General features: G+C 42.7%; 1 protein-coding gene across 5 annotated transcripts in view; it reads right to left on the bottom strand.

Moving 5' to 3' along the window:
* CRTAC1 (cartilage acidic protein 1) overlaps positions 1–24,258 on the bottom strand; it is a 631,767-nt gene that overhangs the window by 199,674 nt on the left and 407,835 nt on the right. The gene's annotated exons all lie outside the window — the stretch shown is intronic.

Raw genomic sequence — 24,258 nt, 5'->3', positions numbered from 1 at the left:
GGAATAAGAGGTTAGCTCTCATAAACTACAAAAGATCGCAGAAAGAGGAAGACAGGCAAAAATATCTGGAAAAGTTAAGAGAGAATGATTGTGTAGTCAGGAAAGCAAAGATACAAATGGAAGAAAAAATAGCTGACATGGTAAAATGGGGAGACAAGACATTTTTAGATATATCAGTGATAGGAAGAAGTGCAAAAGTGGCATTGTGAGAATCAAAAATAAAAGGGAGGAATATGTAGAAGCTGATAAAGAAAATGCTGAATTGCTTAACAAATATTTCTGTTCTGTGTTTGCAGCTGAAAATCCGGCGCAGGACCACAGAAGACAAATGTGAATAGGGATGGCAGAGTGGTAGACCCTGATCGACTTGCTTACCATTTGTTACCATAGTCCACCATCTAGTCAGTTGGATTCTTTTGACAAGATGGCGGCAGTGTTTTTTTTACTGTCTCTTATTCAGACTCGTCAGTGTTTGTATTACCTGATTGGACCACTGATTTCATTGTGATATTTTAAGAAGATAATATTGGAATTGGTCAATGATTTATGAAGATCACACATAAATGAATGATTGATCTTGGATAACTGTGTGACCATTGAAAGTAATAGCCATATAGAGTAAATGCTGGTTTATGCATATCTAAATCGTGACCACCCAAATGCAAAACTTGCAGATACGCAGCCATTATATATAAATCTAATGACATTGCTAAGATATATTAGTCCAAAGTTAGATAGTGAAATTTGTAGATGCATATAAATTTAACCCAAGCTTCATAACCAAAAGCATAATCAGTCAGATATCAGGAAAAAGACCATTTCATTTTGTCTCTATTAACATTTTTACAGAAATCTCTGTGCTTCATTATAATCCAAAAGCCCCTGCTGTGACCTCATCTGGAGTATTGCTTTCAATTCTGGTCTCCTTAACTCAAGAAAGATATAGTGGTGCTAGAAAAGGTTCAAAGAAGAGCGATCAAGATGGTAAAGAGGATGGAACTCCTCTCATATGAGGAAAGACTAAAATGGTTAGGGCTCTTCAGCTTGGAAAAAAGAGAGCTGAGGGGAGATATGATTGAAGTCTACAAAATCCTGAGTAGAGTAGAACGGCTACAAGTGGATCGATTTTTCACTCTGTCAAAAATTACAAAGACTAGGGGATACTCGATGAAGTCACATGGAAATAGTTTTAAAACCAATAGGAGGAAATTTTTTTTCACTCAGAGAATAGTTAAGCTCTGGAACGTGTTGCCAGAGGATGTGGTAAGAGCAGATAGCGTAGATGGTTTTAAGAAAAGTTTGGACAAGTTCCTGGAGGTAAAGTCCATAGTCTGTTATAGAGAAAGACATGGGGGAAGCCACTGCTTGCCATGTATTGGTAGCATGGAATATTGCTACTCCTTGGATTTAGGCCAGATACTGGTGACCTGGATTGGCCATCGTGAGAATGGGCTACTGCGCTTGATGGACCATTGGTCTGACCCAGTAAGGCTATTCTTATGCTCTTACATTCAAAATATGAACAGGCCACATGCACATCTGGAGTCAAAGTCATGGAAGATATACATGTAAACACTGTTGTACCATAAATCCTTTATTTTTTCTACTGAAGATACAGAAGGTCCTTATCAGCCTCAGTATAAAAAGGGCTATGCAAATTAAATGAATCAAGCAATTACCACCTTTATTCTTTTCAGAAAAGGGTGGTGGACGCATGGGTCAGCTTCCTAAGTGGGGACATTAGAGACAATAATAGCAATAAATTTCAAGGAAGTACGAAAGCTGCAAAGAAGATCCCGTACTGCATATAAAGTAAGGATAACTGATGTCTGTGGCTTTCAACAGGAATGAAATTAGGCGGACAAGATGAGTTTTATGACCCTTATCTGCTGTAGCATTTCATGTTTCCATGTTTGCTTGATATGGTGGCAGTTCTAATTTCCCGGGCAGAATGCATTCTCTCTGGAGCAGCAGCCACCGATACTGAAACAATAAGAGTCTTTCCTTTGATTGTATGTTTTCAATTTATAATATATGGTGTTGTGCTGAACTACGAGAGATCACAACTCCTGATGCTGACTTTCGAGTGCTGAAACACGGTCGGTCCCGTGTTGAGTTGTGTCTTTGTGTGGTGGATTCTGAGACCTTCTTAAGATGTCTACTAAATAAAACTGTAGTTTGATCTATCTCCAGCTATTTGGAAGACCACTTTTCTAAACCCTACATTTTGGGTTAATTCTAATTGCTGAACATGAAGACCTAAAATGAGTATTGACCCGAAATGACCCAATGATGATCTTATATTCTTACCCAAAATGAGTATTGACCCCCAAATGACCCAAAATAACCCAATGACCCAAAATGATAAATGACCCAAATGACAAAAATGACCCAAAATGAGTACTGATTCTCCAAAAAATGAAAATCTAGGGGATTTCTCTTCCTTCTCTCCTTCCTGTGGTCATCTCTACTACTACTTATCATTTCTATAGCCCTACTAGACATACACAGCATTGTACATCAAAACTCAGAAGAGGCAGTCCCTCCTTTCCCTTCGCCCCCTGGTCCAACCTCCTTTCTCCTTCCTCCATCCATCCTGTTGTCCAGCATCTCCCCCAATAAACAGGCCTTTAAAATCAGTTGAAAGACTTGTTAGCAAGAATTCTGTTATATTCAGGAAGACCAATCACCAAACCATTTGAGAGAGATTCTGGTGTTGAAGCATAACATTTTCCTTACTTACTAACCCAGTAATAGCTTTAGAAGATTCAGTTTGATTAGTGATAGCGAGAAACTCCGGATAGAAGGTTTTAATGTCCCCTCCATAATTCCTGCAAGAGTCATATAAGATTTTAATTTACTGTCAATTAGATCTACACATCGATTAATGCTCTTTTCTAGAGATTTTATAGCAAGAAATGGTGTCTGAAAATTTACCTCTCCTGACAAAAAAAGCTTTCAAAATTTGATTCAGTATCCTCTTGAGATTTTTTTTTTGAAGCAGAGAACTGGTGATACGCTGTTTGAAGCTGGAAGAGAGGCTTCTGCTTGTAAATCTTATTTCCAGCAACATCTATAGTTTAAGTCTGCTTATCCTCATTATGTATAATGGGGGACATGCTACCAGGAGCAGAACATATGAACTGCATGTTATGTATCAGTCCATTGGAATGGGGCATGAGGTCTATAGCATCTGCAAGCCCCTCTGGAAGCAGGCAAAAGAGCAGATTTCCTCCGACAAGCTCAGTTACCCTTAGACAGCTTTTAAAAACATATTTACTTCATGAGGCTTTTAGTTAAATCATCACCTGGTCTCAGTTAAGTGTGGATGTGCCATTGTTTGATCTGTGTTTCTTTTTTAGTTATTTCTTTTATTTATAGCAGTGGTCTCAAACTCGAGGCACGGGGGCCACATGCGGCCCGCCAGGTCCTATTTTGAGGCCCTCAGTATGTTTATCATAATCACAAAAGTAAAATAAAACAGTTTCTTGATCATCTGTCTCTTTAGCTATAAATGACAATAATATTATTAAGACTTAGCCAAAAGGAAAGATTTATAAACTATAGAGTTTTTGCCTCATGCAAAATTGTCATTTCTTTAATAAGACTTTAACTATTTTTTCTGAGGCCCTGCACAAATCCAAAACGTGGCCCTGCAAAAGGTTTGAGTTTGAGACCGCTGATTTATAGTGTATGTCTTTTTATCTGCTGCATTGAATGGTATAGCCAGTGTAGTGGTATATAAATGATAATAAATTAAATACATAACTAAGGAGACCTCTTACTAAATAGCACACAAATTTGCAATTAATACATTTTAATGTGCGATTTTACTGTGTGATAAAGCAAATTTTATGTAGTACTTTTTAAGGGCTTTCACCCCTTTTTTTTGGCAGATCATATGCTAATGTTACCAGCATGTCAGCCACAGGGAGTTAACACCAATGTTTCCGCAAAGCTGAGTAGGACTCTTCCACTTATAGTCCTCCCAGCAGGGGTTGTTGTTTCTCACAATCGTCAATTGTGAGAAACAAGCAAGTTCTGCAAGACTCCAGGGGACTTTCTTCTCTTTCCTCTGTTAAATCTTATTTCCTCTTCCTTTTCATAGGAATAAGGGTAAGACTTATATTAACTCTAATTAAATCCTGGTGCCTATGGCACAGGGTGACTAAAGTAAGGAAAATCCTGATATAATTCCTGTGTTTTAGGGTAGCCACTGATTTGGTATAGAGCCTGCATTTTTGTTTAAAATCCTGTGTTTTAGGATGGTATAGAGCCAGTATTTCTGATTTACTAGTTTTCAACCATTGTGTCTGCTGATTAGGTGGAGAAGGGAGGGGCTCTGATTTACTACTAAGATTAACTTCATTATCTTTGGGACAGTGCTGTGAACAAGTCTTCCCTGTGAACTTCTAAAAGCTAAGTTACTCAGCATGTCATATTCTGCTCTTTTCACTATTTTTCAGCATTATATCTGCTTAATTTCTCTTCTCCTCTTCCCTGTTTCTTACTAAAAAAAACAAAAAAAGCACAAAAAAAACCCCTTTTCTTTCCTCTGTTAAATCTTATTTCCTCTTCCTTTTCATAGGAATAAGGGTAAGACTTATAGTCCAGGGACCACTTTTCATATTCTGCTTATTTCTCTTGTTGACTCTCTAATTAAAAATGATTTTCAAAAAAAAAAAAAAAAAAAGAGACCCAAATAATCAGGACTACTCAAATCAAGTCACTTCACAACCAATCAAGATGACCTTTATTCTATGCAATCACTGTGATGCTTTAATTCCAAGACACACTATTTGGAAGCTTAAGGCTTGCCCCATCTGTCTTCAACTTGCTAGTATTAAGGAGGAGCTCTGCAAACTTAAACAGGATTGAATACAATTAAAGCAGCTTTCATCACTCCACAAAATCATACCAACTTACCACCTCTACCTCAAAGAATAAAACAGCCCAGGAATAAATGGGTCACAGTAGGTTCAGGAAGACTGCGACATGTAACACAGAAACATCCACCTTCACTAATATTACCTCTACAGAATTCCTTCGCTCCACTAGTGCACTGCGATACTCAAGAAAACAGAAGGGAGATGGGACTGGAACCAATGAAGGTAACTCAAGAGAACAAGCGCACCCTAAGCACAAATAAAAAAGCCAAAAACAGAAAACTATTACTGTTGGGGGATTCCATCATCAGAGGCATTAACCTTGGAACACAAGGCGAGGAGACCAAAATAGTGAAATGTCTTCCAGGATCCTCAGCTACCAGGAGTTCCAGGCAAATACAGACTATAATTAAGGAAAAAAACTAAGGATTTTAACACTGATGTTGTTATCCATCTGGGAACAAATGATCTGGCCAACAACTCCACACTTGCAGCACAGAAAGCTTTTCGAGAGCTTGGCGATGGCTTGAAACCTTTTGTAAAGACTTTAGATTTTTCTGAAATACTGCCTGCATATGGAAAGGGAGAGCAAAGAGTGAAAAATACAGAGGACTTTAATAGATGGCTCAGAGCCTGGTGTCATCAAGAAGGCTTCAGGTACATAGGAGGATGGGGAAATACATGGAAGGACAAGAAGCTATATTGCATTGATGGGCTACATATTACTACAGCAGGAAAAAGAAACCTTGCAGAGAAATTTAGACAATATTTTTCTAGGCATTTAAACTAGAAGGTGGGGGTGGTGTATGTACGAAGGACAATTATAGAGACCACACCTGGCAATAGAAAAGATGTGATAGTAGTAAAGATTGCAACATAAACAATATCAGCAACTCATTTCTTAGTATTGCAACAGAAAGTGAAACAAAACAAAAATCCATACGAAAAAGAAGATTACCGCTGAAAAATAGCTGGAAAGCGATGACCACAAATGCTCGCAGTCTACGCAACAAAGTTCATGATCTGCAAGCTCTGATGTTAGAGGCAGATCTAGATATTGTCGCTATCACAGAGACATGGTTCAGTGAATCACATGAATGGGATGCAAACATACCGGGATATAATCTTTTTAGGAAGGACAGAGATGGTCAAAAAGGTGGAGGAGTAGCTCTCTATGTAAAGATCGATATCCAAGCGACCGAAATGCAAAGGATCTGGGGAGAGGAAGAAGTGATATGGATCGCTCTGAAAAGAGAAGATGGAACTTCTATCTACGTGGGTGTAGTCTACAGACTTTGACTCAATAGCAGAAAACTGATAAGGATCTGATTGTGGATATCCAAAAGTTTGGAAGGAGAGAGGAGGTTCTGCTGTTGGGAGATTTCAACCTGCCGGATGCAGACTGGAAGTTCCATCTGCGGAATCGGAAAGAAGTAGGGAGATTGTGGATGCCTTTCAAGAGGCTCTGCTCAGACAAATGGTGACAGAACCCACAAGGGAAAAAGCGATATTGGATCTGGTCCTCACAAATGGAGAGAGTATCTCTGATGATCGCTACTTCACAGGTGAGCACCCACTCGAACATTAAACGGTTTGGTTTGATATAACGGCTAAAGTGGAGAGCGGCCGCTTGATACTTAAAGTACTAGATTTCAAACGTACAGGCTTTAATGCAATGGGAGAGTACCTGAAGAAAGAGCTGTTAGGATAATAGGACATAAGAGAAGTGGAAAGACAGTGGTCTAAGCTGAAAGGAGCGATAAAAATGGCTACGAACCTTTATGTGAAGAAAATCAATAAAAAAAAGAGAAAAAGGAAGCCGATATGGTTCTCCAAACTAGTGGCGGAGAAAATAAAGGCGAAAGAGTTGGCGTTCGTGAAATATAAAAAACCCAAAAACAGGAGTGCAGAAAGGACTACAGGGTGAAACTGAAAGAAGCCAAGAGAGAGATATGTCTGGCGAAAGCACAGGCGGAAGAACAAATGGCTAAAAATGTAAAAAAGGGAGACAAAATTTTTTTCAGATATATTAGTGAAAGGAGGAAGATGAAAAATGGAATTGCTAAACTAAAAGATGCTGGGAACCAATTTGTGGAGAGTGATGAGGAAAAAGCAAAAGTGCTAAACAAATACTTCTGTTCTATGTTCATAGAAGAAAATCCTGGAGAAGAACTGAGATTGTCTGGCAAAGTTACACAAGAAAATGGAGTAGATTCTGCGCCGTTCACGGAGGAGAGTGTTTATGAGCAACTTGAAAATCTGAAGGTGGACAAAGCGATGGGACCAGACGGGATCCATCCCAGGATACTAAGGGAGATCAGAGAGGCTCTGGCGAGTCCTATTAAAGACTTGTTCAACAAATCTCTGGAGACGGGAGTGATTCCTGGGGATTGGAGGAGAGCAGATGTGGTCCCTTTTCATAAAAGTGGTCACAGGGATGAAGCAGGAAACTACAGGCCGGTGAGCCTCACTTCAGTTGTTGGAAAAATAATGAAAGTGTTGCTGAAAGAAAGGATAGTGTACTTCCTTGAATCTAATGGGTAACAGGATCTGAGGCAACATGGCTTTACAAAAGGTAAATCGTGCCAAACAAACCTGATTGAATTTTTTGATTGGGTGACCAGAGAGCTGGATCGAGGACATATGCTAGATGTAATTTATTTAGATTTCAGCAAAGCCTTTGATACAGTTCCTCATAGGAGGTTGTTGAACGAACTTGAAGGGCTGAAGTTAGGACCCAAAGTGGTGAACTGGGTTAGAAACTGGCTGTTGGACAGACGCCAGAGAGTGGTGGTTAATGGAAGTCGCTCGGAGGAAGGAAAGGTGAGTAGTGGAGTCCCTCAGGGTTCAGTGCTGGGGCCAATCTTGTTCAATATGTTTGTGAGTAATATTGCTGAAGGGTTAGAAGGAAAAGTGTGCCTTTTTGCAGATGATACCAAAATTTGTAACAGAGTAGACATCGAAGAGGGAGTGGAAAATATGAAAATGGATCAGTAAAAGTTAGAGGAATGGTCTAATGCCTGGCAACTAAAATTCAATGCAAAGAAATGCAGAGTAATGCATTTGGGGATTAATAATCGGAAGGAACCGTATTTGCTGGGAGTAGAGAAGCTGATATGCACGGACGGGGAGAGGGACCTTGGGGTGATAGTGTCCGAAGATCTAAAGGTGAAAAAACAGTGTTACAGGGAAATGGCTGCTGCCAGAAGAATGCTGGGCTGTATAAAGAGAGGCGTAGCCAGTAGAAGGAAGGAAGGTGTTGATGCCCCTGTATAGGTCATTGGTAAGGCCCCACTTGGAGTATTGTGTTCAGTTTTGGAGACCATATATGGCGAAGGACGTAAGAAGACTTGAAGCGGTCCAGAGGAGGGCGACGAAAATGATAGGAGGCTTGCACCAGAAGACGTATGAGGAGAGACTGGAAGCCCTGAATATGTATACCCTAGAGGAAAGGAGAGACAGGGGAGCTATGATTCAGACGTTCAAGTACTTGAAGGGTATTAACATAGAACAAAATCTTTTCCAGAGAAAGGAAAATGGTAAAACCAGAGGACATAATTTGAGGTTGAGGGGTGGTAGATTCAAAGGCAATGTTAGGAAATTCTACTTTACGGAGAGGGTGGTAGATGCCTGGAATGCGCTCCCGAGAGAGGTGGTGGAGAGTACAACTGTGACTGAGTTCAAAGAAACGCGGGATGAACACAGAGGATCTAGAATCAGAAAATAATATTAAAAATTGAACTAAGGCCAGTACTGGGAAGACTTGCATGGTCTGTGTCTGTATATGGCCATTTGGTGGAGGATGGACTGGGGAGGGCTTCAATGGCTGGGAGGGTGTAGATGGGCTGGAGTAGGTTTTAGTGGATATTTCAGCAGTTGGAACCCAAGCACAGTTCCGGGAAGAGCTTTGGATTCTTGCCCAGAAATAGCTAAGAAGAAAAATTTAAAAAATTTAAAATGAATCAGGTTGGGCAGACTGGATGGACCATTCGGGTCTTTATCTGCCGTCATCTACTATGTTACTATGTTTGTCTTTCCCTAGTGATTGAAATCACAATATCGACGCACCGTCCCCTGCTAGTAGCAATGCATGGGGAGGACATTGGCTCAGCTTATAGGAAACAGTGGTTAACATGGGAGCATCTAGGCCCTGATTCTATAAACGGTGCCTAACTTATAGGCTCTGTTGAGCGCACTTGTCAGTCATCCGTCATTTATAGAATCATACCTAACAGTGCTTAAGCGGTCTTAGGCAACGCTAGACATTGAGAGCAGGATTCTACAAACAGCGCCAATATCGATGGCCGCCTAAAAATCGGCCACCAATTGCATGTCAATCCTGCAATGGTGCCATTTGTAGAATTGCAGCTATCTCAAACATAGGCGCTGGAAATGTAGGCCAGGGTTTGAAGGCCTACATTTTTGACTCCTATGTTTGATGTGAACCATGTCTATGCGGGCACCTAAGAACGCCTAAGGTTGTTTTTGGCATTAATCATGCTTACATTGACCTTAGACATTAAATTGTAAGCTCTTCCGAGCAGGGACCATCTATTTAAAGTTTAATTGACAGCGCTGCGCACGCCTTTCAGTGCTATAGAAATGATACATAATAGTAGTAAGGCACCTCTGTAGACGCGATGAAGGCGCCATTTTTGGAGGCGCCAGCAGACCAAAATTTTTTTTTTAATAATCGTTTTTTAATCATTTTTAACGGCTTTACCAATTAAGGGGTCCTTTAACTAAGGCGTGCTAACCGATTTAGTGCGCGCTAAATGCTAAGGCACCCATAGAATATAATGGGTAGCTTAGCATTTAGCGTGTGCTAAATCGATTAGCGCGCACTAAATTGGTTAGTGCGCCTTAGTAAAAGGACCCCTAAGTTAGGCGGCAATAGGGTGCTTATCGCGGCCTATGGGGCTCATAATCAAAACTTAAACATGTCTAAAAACCTGCCCAAGTTGGCACTTGGATGACCTAAAAGACAGGTCGTCCAAGTGCCGAAAATCAAACTGACTTTCTGGACGTATCACAGGACATTTTAACATATTTAAACCCCATTGTGCAGTATTCTTGTTTCCTACTGTAGAACCAATTCTTATTTATTGTATTTTGTTTTGAATTGATTTTCCTTTTAAATTGTACTCTCCACTGTATGATTTGTGCTTATTTGTTGCAAACCGCCTAGAACCATTTTTGGTTAGGCGGTATATAAAAATTATTATTATTATTAACATACTCTTCTTCTTGGTTTCTTTGCCTTCTGCTCTTGGGCCCAGATTGCAGCCGTCGATTCCTTCACCTCTGGCAGGGATGGCCCCACAGCCTACCATCACTTCTCTGCATCGATCCTTCCTTGCGGATGTGGATCTCCATTGGACCGGATTGATGATTGGACTTAGCACCAGATTGGAATTTATTTTGCTCGATCTCCAATCTCTTACACTTATTTGTATATTTTAATTTTAATAAAACATAAACATAAAACATACTCGGTAATTTAGTAAAAGAGATCCTAAATATATAAATGCTAAGGCCAATGATCATTAGTCAGCATCTATCTGAACTCAAGATAAACCCACCAAAGATCAAAAAAGGGCCACAAATACCTATTTCTTCTTAGTTACTGTATGGCAGGGTGTGTTTGGCTGTAATTGGCTGGCTAGACATGTGTCTGCAGAAGAAGCACTGGTAAACATTTGGGAAGGATGAAGCATAAAGCAGTTTAGCTGAACAGAGACTAGTCCTTGGTCTTCACTCCTGGTTCTTGAGGGCCGCCAAAGGGTAAGGTTTTTAGGATCTCCAGACTTCGGTCCTTTCATCTAGCTGTCCCCTATGCCTGGAATAAATTATCTGAGTTTGTCTGCCAAGCCGCTTCCCTTACACCTTGTTTAAAAGCAGACCGAAAGCCCACCTTTTTGATATAGCCTTCAATCCTTAACCCTACTCCTCTGCCCCCCAACCCAGCCAGCTGATTAATCGTTCTCCTTAACTTTATCCATGACATCCTGTTTGTCTGTCTTGGCTGTTTGTAAGTTCCTTTCAAGCAGGGACTGCTTTCTTCTTTGTGACTCTGTACAGCGCTGTGTATGTCTGGTAGCGCTATAGAAATAATTAATAGTAGTAGTAGTGTGAAGAGTTTCAATCTGTGGGAAGCAGAGCTGAGATTGTGATGTCATAATGCCTCATTCCATCAATGCCTAAGAGCCAACCTCATCAGTGATGTCACAATGGCTGATTGTCCTGTACTCACTGCCCACCACCCTAGCCAGAAGATTAACCGTTCCCCTTAACTGTATCCATGACACCCTGTTTATCTGTCTTGGCTGTTTAGATTGTAATATTTCGAGCAGGGACTGTTTCTTCTTCTTTGCGACTCTGTATATGTCTGGTAGCCCTATAGAAATAATTAATAGTAGTAGTAGTAATATGCATGAGAGAGATTTGCATGCTTACTACCTGGATGAATGGAAGTGAACAAAGAAAAACAGCATTGATGACCAAGAGGAGATGACAAGCAACTCAGGAGACCACCTTGGTTCAAAGAATTAGGGGGGCATTCTATAAATGGTGAAAAAAAACTGGCACTAAAAAAAAATTTGACATGGGGCACTTTTCTATAAACAGGAATCTGGGTTAAGTGATGTTTATAGACTAGCACTCCGCTCTGATCCCTTGCCCAAAGTTGGGTGCCAGTATTTAAACCAGCTGAAACCTAGTATAAAAGGCCAATGCCCAATTCCTGGCATTTTGGTGTAGAAATGGGGCTATTCTATAACTCCGCAAGAAAATTTTCAGAATGCCCCTTCCCCTCCCCTGGCCACTCCCCCTTTTGAGTTATACACCAGGGCATTGAGACACATGGGGTTATAGAATAGCCCCACTAAAAATTAATATTAGAGGATTAGGGCCAGAATATATCTCTTCCTAACTCAAAACAAAGCCCCACATGGGCAACCGATACACACACCTGGTTTTGTCTACAGGTTGAGGTGTTCTACTTCATGCTCCAATGAGGGGGTGATTTATGTGATTCTTTGCCTCTGTTTGAAAATTTATGTTGGGCATACTTACCGTCAGTTCAAGACAAGACTTATTGAACACAGATCATGTTTGAATACCCGGCGTTTGGAAGAACCTTTGGTGATGCATTGTTTGGAAGCACATCATGATTTTGGAGCTTTGCGATGTATTGTGATTGAACATATTGCACTCCCAGTTCGATGGGGTGATTAGAGATGGCTCCTTTGGCAAAAGGAGCAAAGATGGATCTATCAGCTACAATCAGTCCACTCTGAAGGTTTAAATGCCCGGATAGAATGGTCCGCCTTCTTTTGAGTCTGAGCGTTTTTGATTGGTGACTGCATGTGGATGGGCGGAGCTTTTGGGCTTTTTAGAGCCGGGGTGAAGAGTTTCTCTGCGCCAGTCTTGTTTGATGAAGTAGTAAGGATGTTTCAGGAGTATGGTGGGTCTGGAATATCCGGATGTGAAGCAATGATATGAACACTCCTGACGCAGCGTTTTCATGCGAAATGGAGGGTTCCCCATTGGGTGTAAGGATTGCCCGGCCTGGATTTAGAAGCCATTAGCAGCTAAGTTATTTTTTCTTGCTTCTACTGTGGATGTTATGAGCTGGATTATACTGCCTTTTGTTACATTCACCACTGACTTTCAACTGTACTAGCCGTGTGGGTTGATACCACCTGGCAGGCTACTTTAGTTGCCTTGTTTCTGGACTATTTTTTTGCATTCACATATAATACAGCTTTTGTAGGAGTGGAGGTTTTTTTGGCCAGATGAAGCTGAACTGAGGCCTTTTTCTCCACTTCTTTTATTTCTCTTTTCCCTTTTTTTTGTGGGAGTGTGAATGCTGTTGGGTGTAAGTTTAAGGCCTTGTAATGTTGCTGGGTGTGTGTATCGTTTGTCCACATGGAGCTTTGTTTTGGGTTATAGAATAGAACCATTTACCTCAAGATGCATCCTAAATCTAACATTCAAGGGTCTTATGGGGCACTGCAAGGCCACCCACATATCACACATACACCCGCAGTCTGAAAAAAAGAAGACATAGAAAAAAGTAGAGAAAAAGCCTTAGTTAAGCTTCATATGGCTAAAAAACCCTCCACTTATGTGTCTTCACTATATCAAAAACAGTGGTGAAAAAATGAGGCGCAATAGTAGCCCCCCAAAAAACACCTCACACCCAGCATGCCAAAATCTCACATACAAACAGTGTATGAAAAAAAAATTGCAATCTCTGATGTTAAGGATAGGGGGACGCTTTTAGTCTCCTTGGTATTTGAACAAAATCTAAACCTTATAATGAAACTTTATTTTCAGAATTTAAATCAAGAATTTTCAGGACAAAGAATTTGGATCTATCCCGATGTATCTAAGACAACACAGGACCGCAGAAAAGAATTCCTTTCTATGCGCGATGAGACTAAAAGTTTGGGGGCTTCCTTTCTTTTGCCATACCCCTGTAAATGTTTGATTCAATTCTTGGGGATTAAGTACACTTTCTTTTTACCATCACAATCGAGAGTCTTTCTAGACCTTAAAAAGATCTCTAGAGATAAGTAATGTATATGATATGATCTGCTGGATTTAAAAGACAAGTGGGGCTGTTTAACGTAATCAGCTTTCTGATAACAGGTTTTCTGTTTTATTTCTCTCCATGGATTTATTAGATCTCTCCTTCTTCTGATTTTGAGGTCTAAGAAGATATTAATTTAAATGCCACATTTATAATTTTGTTTCTTTATGACATCATTTGCTTTCTGTATTTCTGCAACAAGTGTATTACTTGTGATAAATTTTCAAATAAATAAAAAAAATAAATAAATAAAAAATTGCAGTCCAGAGGCACAGTCAGAACTATTGCAACTTGAGCAAGGAAAAAACTTAGCTGTCCACAAAGTCCCAGCTGTCTCCAATCAGGCTTACTCCCAAGTCTCACTACCCGGGCCTCGCGGGTCAACAGCCCACCCGACGGGGAAATCTCCATTTCGTTCTTGCTGCGTCAGGGGTGAAAAACTTCCTGCATCCAAGGCAATCCGCCATGGCCCTCCGTGCAGATCTTTCACCGATTTCACAATCAATGCGATGCTGGCATAAGATTTTCTCCACTTTATTTCTGCGTCTTCTTTTTTTCAGACTGCGGGTGTATGTGTGATGTGTGGGTGGCCTTGCAGTGTCCCATAAGACCCTTGAATGTTCAATTTAGGGTGCATCTTGAGGTAAATGGTGATTGTTTGTGTCCCTATCCTTAGTTGGTTTGAAGTAGTTATAGAATAGCACCCAGGCATGTGCATGCACAAATAATTATTACCATCAACTAATTGGCAATTTTGGTCTCATTAGCCAATTAAGATGCACATGCATTTTGCATTCACGCTAAGATTTTGATGCTGAAATCTTGGGGCCATATATAATGTGACCATTTATTTTTTTCATCAAAAGGGGACATCTATTAATTGTCAGTCCCACCCCCAATCCCGCCCTAGCCCCACCCCAACCCTGCCCTAGCCCCGCCCCATCCCGCACCCCAATTCCTTCCATTCATTTTTCATGTACACATAATATCTTCATATTAATTCATAATGGTAACCTTAAAATTAACAAAAACTACAAAGCACACTATATGCAGAGAAAATGTAAATTATCATTTATATTTGGGGGTTTTCAAATATGTCAAGGCAAATGACTTTAAAATATGCAATGTCACCTCAGTAACTATAGAAAAATAGACAAATATAGTGCAAAATAGACAGCACATAAAAATTCTCAAAACTGACACGTTTTGATCACTAAATTGAAAATAAAATCTTTTTTCTACCTTTGCTGTCTGGTGATTTCATGAGTCTCTGGCTGTGGTTCCTTCTGACTGTGTATCCTTTCTTTCATTTCTGCACTCAGGCCCAACAATTGTCCCTTTCTATTCCCTCCCTCCTTCCTTCCTATGTCCTTAGTGCCCCCAGTGCCTCCTTCCCATGTCTATAGTGCCCCCCAGTGCCTCCTTCCCATGTCCATAGTGACCCCAGTGCCTATCCTGTGACCTTAGTGCCCCCAGTGCCTCCTTCTCATGTCCATAATGTCCCTAGTGCCTCTATCCTGTGTCCGTAGTGCCCCCCCCGTGCCTCCTTCCCTTATCCATAGTGCCCCAGTGCCTGCCCTGTGTCCTTAGTGCCCCCAGTGCCTCCTTCCCATGTCCATAGTGCCCCCAGTGCCTATCCTGTGTCCTTAGTGCCCCCAGTGCCTCCTTCCCTTGTCCATAGTGCCCCAGTGCCTCCTTCCCATGTCCCTAATGCCCCCAGTGCCTGTCCTGTGTCCTTAGTGCCCCCAGTGCCTCTTTCCCATGTCCATAGTGCCCCAGTGCCTCCTTCCCATGTCCCTAGTGTCCCCAGTGCCTGTCCTGTGTCATTAGTGCCCCCAGTGCCTCCTTTCCACGTCCCTAGTGTCCCCAGTGCCTCCTTTCCATGTCCGAAGTGCCCCCAATGCCTCCTTCCCATGTCCATAGTGCCCCAGTGCCTCCTTCCCATGTCCATAGTACCCCCAGTGCCTGTCCTGTGTCCTTAGTGCCCCCAATGCCTCCTTCCAATGTCCATAGTGCCCCCAGTGCCTGTCCTGTGTCCTTAGTGCCCCCAGTGCCTCCTTCTCATGTCCATAATGTCTCCAGTGCCTCTGTCCTTTGTCCCTAGTGCCCCCAGTGCCTCCTTCCTATGTCTTCCCTTGCCTTTATCCCTCCCCCGAAGCCAGCCTGCCTGCCTACCTCCTTGCCTCCCTCCAGTGCCTGATTCAACCCCGCCCCCCCGTAGATTCAAACCCCCCACCTGCCCGCCTGCCCGTTCATGTACCGCCGCTTCCTGCCAGTCTGCCTCCCTGCTGTGCCGATTTCAAACCCTGGGCTGCTGCCACTGCTTCTTGCCTTCTTCCCATCGGAGAGGAAGTTCGGGCTAGTCAGGCAGCGATTGGCTGGCCCGGAACTTCCTTTCCGACGTCTAAATTGACGTCGGGAAGAAGGCAAAGAAGCAGCGGCAGTGGCCCAGGGTTTGAATCGGCGCGGCAGGGAGGGAAAGTGATCGCCTGTCCTGGTGTCCCCGCGCAAAGCTTCGGGACGCTGTTCTTGAAAACAGGACATTTTGGTGTCCCGAAGCAGTGGATTGGGACAACGGGACAGTCGGTCTGAAAACAGGACTGTCCTGTTGAAAACGGGACATATGGTCACCTTAGCCATATATAGAATCTGCCATCAATAATAATAAAATGCTAGAGGCGCATGCGCTCTTAAAAATTCGTGAGCGGTGGCGCCGTGAGGTGTGCTTCTGTGCCAGTCCTCACGGCGCCTGTGTGTGACTGTGCAGAAGACACCAGCGACTCTCCCTCCCGCTCCTCTTCAAAGCGGCCTGCTGAGGTTCGCCAGCCGCTGTAGTGAACATCGCAAGCTGCTCTCTACCTCCGTGCAGAAGAAGGAGTCGCCGTGTCACCTCCCGCCCTCACTCGCCGCTGCCGCCGCTGATCCTCCTCTTCAGAGCAGCCTGCGATCGTGGCCGGCTTTAAAGAACCTCGCAGGCCGCTCTCCAGCTTCAGGAGCACGCTCCCTCTGACGCACGGGATCACGTCAGAGGGAATGTGCTACCGAGTTGGAGAGCAGCCTGCGAGGTTCGCTAAAGCCGGCCACCACGATCGCAGGCTGCTTTGGTGAAGAGGAGCAGGCCAGAAGACGCCTGGATGTTGGGAGGGTAAGAAGGGAATCAATACCGGGAGCCAGGGGGAAGGGGAAAGGGGGCTGCTTTGGGGGGAGGGGTGTGCTGGGGGGAGACAGAAGGGGCCATGGAGAGATAGGGAGAGGGAAAGGGGGCTGCTTTGGGGGGAGGTGTGCTGGAGACAGACAGCTTTGCTTGGGGGGGGGGGAGACAGAAGAGGGCCATGGAGAGACAGTTAGGGAGAGGGAAAGGGGTCTGCTTTGGGGGGGAGGTGTGTCCTGGGGGCAGACAGCTTTGCTCAGGGGGGGGGGAGATAGAAGGATACAGACAGCGGCCAAGGAGAGAGAGAGATAAAGAAACACAGACAGACAGACTCATCTATTCTAGCACCCGTTAATGTAACGGGCTTAAAGACTAGTTATTGTATAATCCAATAGGAATTAAGACACACACAATAACCTGACATGACTATATTTCAGTGAACTCCACATGCATTAGGGGTCCACAAACTGTAAAATACCAAATCCTATACACCAAATGGTTCATACGATACTCTAATATCATTAGGCTAGATGGTAATCTGAGCAGCAGGAACAAGTCCAAAAGAACACACATCTCACAGTGCTGTTGTGCCAAAGATATTGGTTCTTGGCTTGTGTTTACATCCTCTGACATAAGAACATAAGATTTTCCACTGCTGGGTCAGACCAGTGGTACCATCGTGCCCAGCAGTCCGCTCTCACGGCAGCCTTAGGTCAAAGACCAGTGCCCTACTTGAAATCTAGCCTAACCTGCGTATGCTCTGTTCCAGCAGGAACTTATCCAACCTTTTCTTGAATCCCTGAAGGGTGCTTTCCCCTATAACAGCCTCTAGAAGAGCATTCCAGATTTCTACCACTCTCTGGGTGAAGAACTTCCTTACATTTGTACGGAATCTATTCCCTTCTAACTTTACTGAGTGCCCTCTTGTTCTCTTCACCTTGAAGAGGGTGAACAATCTATCTTTATCTACTAAGTCAATTCCCTTCAATATCTTGAATGTTTCGATCATGTCCCCTCTCAGTGTTCTCTTTTCAAGGGAGAAGAGGCCCAGTTTCTCTAGCCTTTCATTGTACCGCAACTCCTTGAGCCCCTTAACCATTTTTGTTGCTCTTCTCTGTACCCTTTTGAGTAGTACTATGTCCTTTCGAGTAGTGCTGACCATAGTGGGATGTGCCTTTTTCCTACCAGAGGAAATATTCCATGGGAGGGTCTAATCCCTGGCAGACACAAGTTAAATCTCAGTTTTCCTTGCAAATCTCTTGCTTTTACCAAATCTTCTACCTCTTCTTCTCCTGGGTGGCCAATCTAGCTCCTTTGGCTCAAGACACTAACAGACTTCCAATTTCAAGAGGGTAAAATAAGGATTTCATCACTGGAAGACAGAAGCCCACCAGGAACTCATTAGCCCTCAGCATTCATATTAACATAGTAAATGACAGTGGATAAAGACCTGAACAGTCCATCCAGTCTTCTCATTAGTTACACACATTATAAATTCATGATTAAATTGTCTTTTTTCATTGATATTTATGGGTCATAGACCGTTAAAGTCCACCCAGTACTGTCCTTAGGTTCCAACTACTGGAGTTGCCTTTGAAGTTCACTCCAACCATCTTGTCATTTGCAGGATACAGACCATAAAGTCTTCTCAACACTGTCTTTGTGTTCCAAATTACTGGAGTTTCCATCAAAGCCCTCCATAGCCCATCCTAAATCAAACTGCCTTATATGGGATACAGACTGCACAAATTTACCCAGTACTACCTTAGGCCCCTTTTTTACAAAGCCATGCAACCAAGTGATGTTCGGCAAATGCTCTGACATAAGAACATAGGAATTGCCATACTGGGACAGACCGAAGGTCCATCAAGCCCAGTGTCCTATTTCCAACAGTAGTCAACCCAGGTCCCAAGTACCTAGCTAGACACTAATGGGCGTTGGAGCATTCACTGTGCCAGCCCGCACTGCTGGCTTTTGTAAAAGAGGGAGTTAGTCTTCCATTTATACCATTCATTTTCTAATTAGAGAACCTCAGAGTTTTCATCCCATGCTCTTTTGAATTCCGTCACCATTTTCCTCACCACCACCTCCCTTGGGAAGGCATTCCAGGCATCAACCACTCTCTCCGTGAAAAAAAATTTTCTAACATTACTCTTAAGTCTACTACCTCACAACCTCAATTCGTGCCTTCTAGTTTTTCCATTTTCCTTTCTCTGGAAAGGAGTTAGTTCTTTATTAATACGTTTCAAGTATTTAAATGTCTGTATCATATCTCCCCTGTCCCTCCTCTCCTCTAAATATACATGTTCAGGTCTTCCAGTCTCTTCAGGCATAGAAAGGCTTTTGCGGTATATAAATACAAATTTATGTTATGTTATCTTTTGTTGCAAATTCCCTGCCATTTTCATCACCTTCATCTGGACTGCTTCAAGTCTTCTTATATCCTTCGACAGATACGGCTTCCAAAACTGAACATTATACTGCAAGTGGGGCCTCACCAACGACCTGTACAGGGGCATCAACACATCCTTTCTTTGACTGGTTGTACCTCTCTCTATAAGCCCAGAATCCTTGTCACACTGTTTCGTTGCCTTCAGATCCTCAGAAACTATCACCCCAAGATCCCTGTCCCCGTCTGGACATATCAGCCTCTCACTTCCCAGCATATCTTAAATCCTTCTCTATTTGCATTTATATTTGCATTTTATGTAATTATGCCTACATAAAAAGTGCTTTGAAAATCTTTATAACTATTAATCGCACCTCATGAATTAAATGAAAGCCAGTACAACAAGGTTGGATGTTAATGATTTGTTTGTTTTAACTGCAATAGCAAGTTATTTAAATGCATTGTTATCAGAACTGCTATTTTACATCGAACAAGTCGAAATTCTTTAACCCTTTAATTGGCAGATGGTGAAACAGCTGCTTTATGTAACTTGGTGTTGAATGAGAGCAACAGTGTCAAGTAACAGGCATTTGGAGATGCATTGCAGATCTCTCATAAGAGCCATAGCAGACGCATGTTGCTTCGGAGCAACAATGCCAAATAAAGGGTTAATTTGGCATAAACCACAAGTTCTGTGGGTACCCTCAATTCAACAAAAAACGATTAATAAAACAGAAGTGATGTTCCTAGGGCACATATTTGGAATAGGTACCTCACCAAAAGTTGTATTAGTTAAAAAAAAAATTAAAGTTAACAAGCAACTGATCCTTTGCAATTAATCTGAAAGCCATGAATGAGCTCTGTGTAAGAGATAATTAACAGAAAACACTCTACCCTTAGGGGGTCATTATGTCTGACCAACTCAGTTCAGGATTGATGCTTGTTAATAATTATATTTTAAAAGACTCTTCACTACAGATCAGGTCTTTAATTAATGGGGAGCTGGAGAGCTCCCAGTTGTGAATGCAAATTAATGCACTCTGCAAGGGGATAACCGTTCAGGACGGTGGGTAAACACAGGATAGCAGTTAGTTGGTAATCCTAGTGAATTACAGCTTTGGGGGAATACTGACAACAGCCAATCGATCACCTTTTTAAAAGCCTGCCCCATGTCACAAGTGTCTCTAGAACTAGACACCTTAGCAATATCCTAGATCCACATAGAGCTCTACGAGCAATATACTGCATGAAAAAAATGGAAAATGCACATACTGCGAGTCAGAAGAAGCTGTGCTCTGTTCTCTCTGCTGCGACAATGAAGTGACAGGGTTAAAGCAGAGGGTTGTAACAAATAGTTGCGACAAGCGTACTGTTGATATTATAATTTTACCTTTTACTTTTTTAAATACTTTTAAAGGTTTGATGTTTTAATCGTCTTGTTATTGTACATTGTCAAGGTCTATTTTGTATGTACTCCTGTAAGCTGCTTAAATTTGTAGACAGGTGGATTAAAAAATAAAGTTTTAAATAAAATAAAATGAAAGTTCACAGCACAGTTTCCCAGGGCAGATTGGTTCCGACTGAGCTCCATATAGAAAAATAGAATGGGGTACCGACAGTCTGAACCCATAGATGCCATCCTTTCCTGGTCACGATGGGGCCGATATTCAGACTGGTGAACTGTATGTTATTGGATCCTCCCCAATCCCCCCCCTGGAACCTCGATATTCAATGCCGAGGCTATATCCAATCACCGACATTGAGTTTTCAGGATAAATGCAGTCACTGAAGACTTAGCAGGCCAAGCCAATATCTATCAGCTAGCCAGCTAGGGCATAGCGACCAAAGATAGGCCTGATTTTTATGGGGGTCCATCTGGCCAATAGACTTAGCCAATCAGCCAATGAATATTGGCGGTGACTGGCTATGATACACGACATAGCTGGTCACTGATCAATCCACTCACCATGATATTCAGCAGGAGGATATCTAGTCAGCTGGAAGCCATTCCTAGTCAGCCAATTACTGCTGAATATCAGGTAAGATGGGGATAATTTTGAGATGGGGCACCTGAGAATTGTTTTTTAAAAGCGCATGTTTTATTAAGAATAACATCGGCATCTATTTGCCTTTAGAAAATCTGTTCCTACAACCAGCTCCAAAAGCACAGAAATGCTGTTGCACAAATTTATACCAGCTCCAAGATGGGTCTAACTGTCCAATGCAGTGGCCTGCGGTCATGGCCTTCAGGGGATTCGCCCCACTCCCTAAAGGCCCTGAGGGTACTGCTCTGAATTCTATTGGTTAAGCAGGCAACAGACAGCTGCTGCTCAGCCAATCAAATTCAGATCAGTACTGTCAGGGCCTTCAGGGGGGTTTGGACAATCTCCAGCCCAAGAGCCCTGCTTTTTTTTGTGTGTGTTTGTTTACTTTTTGTTTGATGCAGTTTGACTGGTTGAGCGGGCTGCCTACTCAACGAATCAAACTGCATCAAGAAAAAGTAAGCAAAAAAATAAAAAAAGCAAGGCCGAAGAGCTGGGGATTCACTAAATCACGTGAAAACCCTCACCGCATACCAGTTAGAAAATACACACATACATGCACAGAATACATATGGACTTTGTAACTCCACCCAGGTCTGCCCAAAGTATACCCTCATGAATGCCCATGCATAGATCATAGTAGATGACGGCAGATAAAGACCCAAATGGTCCATCCAGTCTGCCCAACGTTGGCACTACCTCTCAGAGTGCCTAATTTTTTACCCTTTCATGTACACACCCAGTTTTATAACATCTGATTTCCATGTGCCAAACATGCTTCACATTTGGAAAATGATTTATAAAATTACATTCTACCTGGTCGATATTTAAAATGTTTTAACCAGCTGCTGACCAGCTAAATCACTTGATCAGGGCTATCTACTAATATTCAGTTAACTGGCTATCACCGCTGAAAATGAACAGTTAGTTAGTGCTTGTGAAAGCTGACTATTTGGGGGGTGGAGTCAGCAGTTGGCTGGTTAAGTGCTGATATGCAGCACTTAACAGCCAGGGTAGCCACATAAAACACAGTCCTATCTTTATGTAGCAACTCATGGCTGGTTAAGTTGTAACTATCGACAACCCGGCTATGAAACTTGACATTTAGGGCTCCTTTTACGAAGCCGCGTTAGCGGTTTAACGCACGTAATACCACATGCTAAACTGCCGGCCGCGCTAGCCTCTACCACCTCCTCTTGAGCAGGCGGTAGTTTTTCAGTTAGCGCGGGGGTTAGCGCATGATAAAAAGTCGCGCACGTGCAACAGCCGCTAAGGCGGCTTCGTAAAAGGAGCCCTTAGTGGGAAATTCTATAAGAAGTGCCTAAAGTTGGGCACTGAACTTAATTAATAAATTGGCTTCTATTATGAGCTTTGACAAGCTCATAAATGAAAAAAAAAAAAAAATTAATTGGGTGATCGGTGCCTATCTTCTTAGGCGCGATTCTACAAAAGAAAGGCGGGTTTAGGGGCGGAGAAAAATTTACATTCTACATGGCCTACATTACATGACGCAGGACCTACTCCTGCTGGAGCATTGTTCAAAGTCTTGGCAACTAAGTTTCAATGCCAAAAAATGCAAGGTCATGCACCTTGGCGGCAAAAATCCATGCAGGACTTACACCCTAAATGGTGAAATCCTAGCAAGGACTGTAGCAGAACGTGACTTGGGGATGATCTTCAGCGAAGACATGAAGACTGCCAATCAAGTGGAGAAAGCTTCATCCAGGGCTAGACAAATCATGGGCTGTATCCGTAGAAGTTTTGTCAGCCGTAAGCCCGAGGTCATAATGCCGTTGTACAGATCCATGGTGAGATCCCATCTGGAATACTGTGTACAATTCTGGAGGCCGCATTATCAAAAAGATGTGTGGAGAGTTGAGTTGGTTCAGCGAATGGCCACCAGGATGGTCTCAGGACTCAAGGATCTCCCGTATGAGGAACGACTGGGTAAGTTGCAGCTGTACTCACTCGAGGAACGCAGAGAGGGGGGAGACATGATCGAGACGTTCAAATATGTCACGGGCCGTATAGAGGTGGAAGAGGATCTCTTTTTCCTTAAAGGACCCACGGCAACAAGAGGGCATCCGTTGAAAATCAGGGGTGGGAAATTTCATGGCGACACCAGAAAATATTTCTTCACCGAAAGGGTGGTTGACCGCTGGAATAATCTTCCACAACAGGTAATTGAGGCCAGCAGCGTGCCAGATTTTAAGAAAAGATGGGATTGGCATGTGGGATCTCTTCATGGAGGTAGTTAGGGGGTGGGCCATTAGTGTGGACAGACTAGATGGGCCGTGGCCCTTTTCTGCCATCATTTTCTATGTCTATGTCTACGTTTTAAGTTACGTATGATTCTGTAATAAGCACCTAAGTGTGATTGACAAGAGACAGGCGTCTATAGATATGTTTTTTTAATATATGCCACTTAAGGAATTTTCCCCTCAGTGCCAAATCCTGGAGTGGCCCAGCATTGAATATCCAGATCACACCCACTTGCCTTAAGGATGTACTGCAGTTTTAGACCTCCATACCCTGGGTTTCTAAAATTTAGATTTGGACAGCCATGCAATAGGGATGTCTAAGGGCTCCTTTTACTAAGGTGCGCTAGCGTTTTTTAGCGCACACAAGAAATTACCGCACGCTACGCTTCTAGAACTAATGCCAGCTCAATGCTGGTGTTAAGGTCTAGCGTGCGTGTGGCAAAGTAGCGCGCGCTAATCTGTGCATTAAAGCCCTAACGCGGCTTAGTAAAAGGAGCCCTAAATGTCAATTTTCAGATATCCAAAACATAAACAGAGCTTCTAAAATAAGGAAATTTGGTCTTTCTTCAGTTCCTTTAAGGCTTTGGATTCTGGAATATTTATTTATTAACTGTCCGGGGGTAGGGGGGGGGGTAGAGAGAGAGGGGGAGGGAGATAAAGAGTTGGACCTAGGGGGGAGAGTTTTGGATCTGGGAGTAGAAGGAGGGAGGGAGTTGGACTTGGAGGGTAGAAGGAGGGAGGGGGAGAGAGAGAGTTGGTTGGACCTGGGAGTAGAGGGAGGGAGGGAAAGCATTGGATTTATATTTATAGAGAAGATGCGGTATATATGCTTAAGGTTTATTTTAGTATGGCTGAAGGCAGGGACGGACAGAGCTGGACCTGTGGGTAGAGGGAGGGAAGGAGGGGGGTTGGATCTTGGGATAGTGGGAGAGA

Source organism: Geotrypetes seraphini, chromosome 4, assembly GCF_902459505.1.
Source record: "Geotrypetes seraphini chromosome 4, aGeoSer1.1, whole genome shotgun sequence".
In the NCBI taxonomy this organism is placed as follows: domain Eukaryota; kingdom Metazoa; phylum Chordata; class Amphibia; order Gymnophiona; family Dermophiidae; genus Geotrypetes; species Geotrypetes seraphini.
Note: the sequence above shows the minus strand (reverse complement) of the source record. Positions and strands in the feature narration are given on the sequence as shown.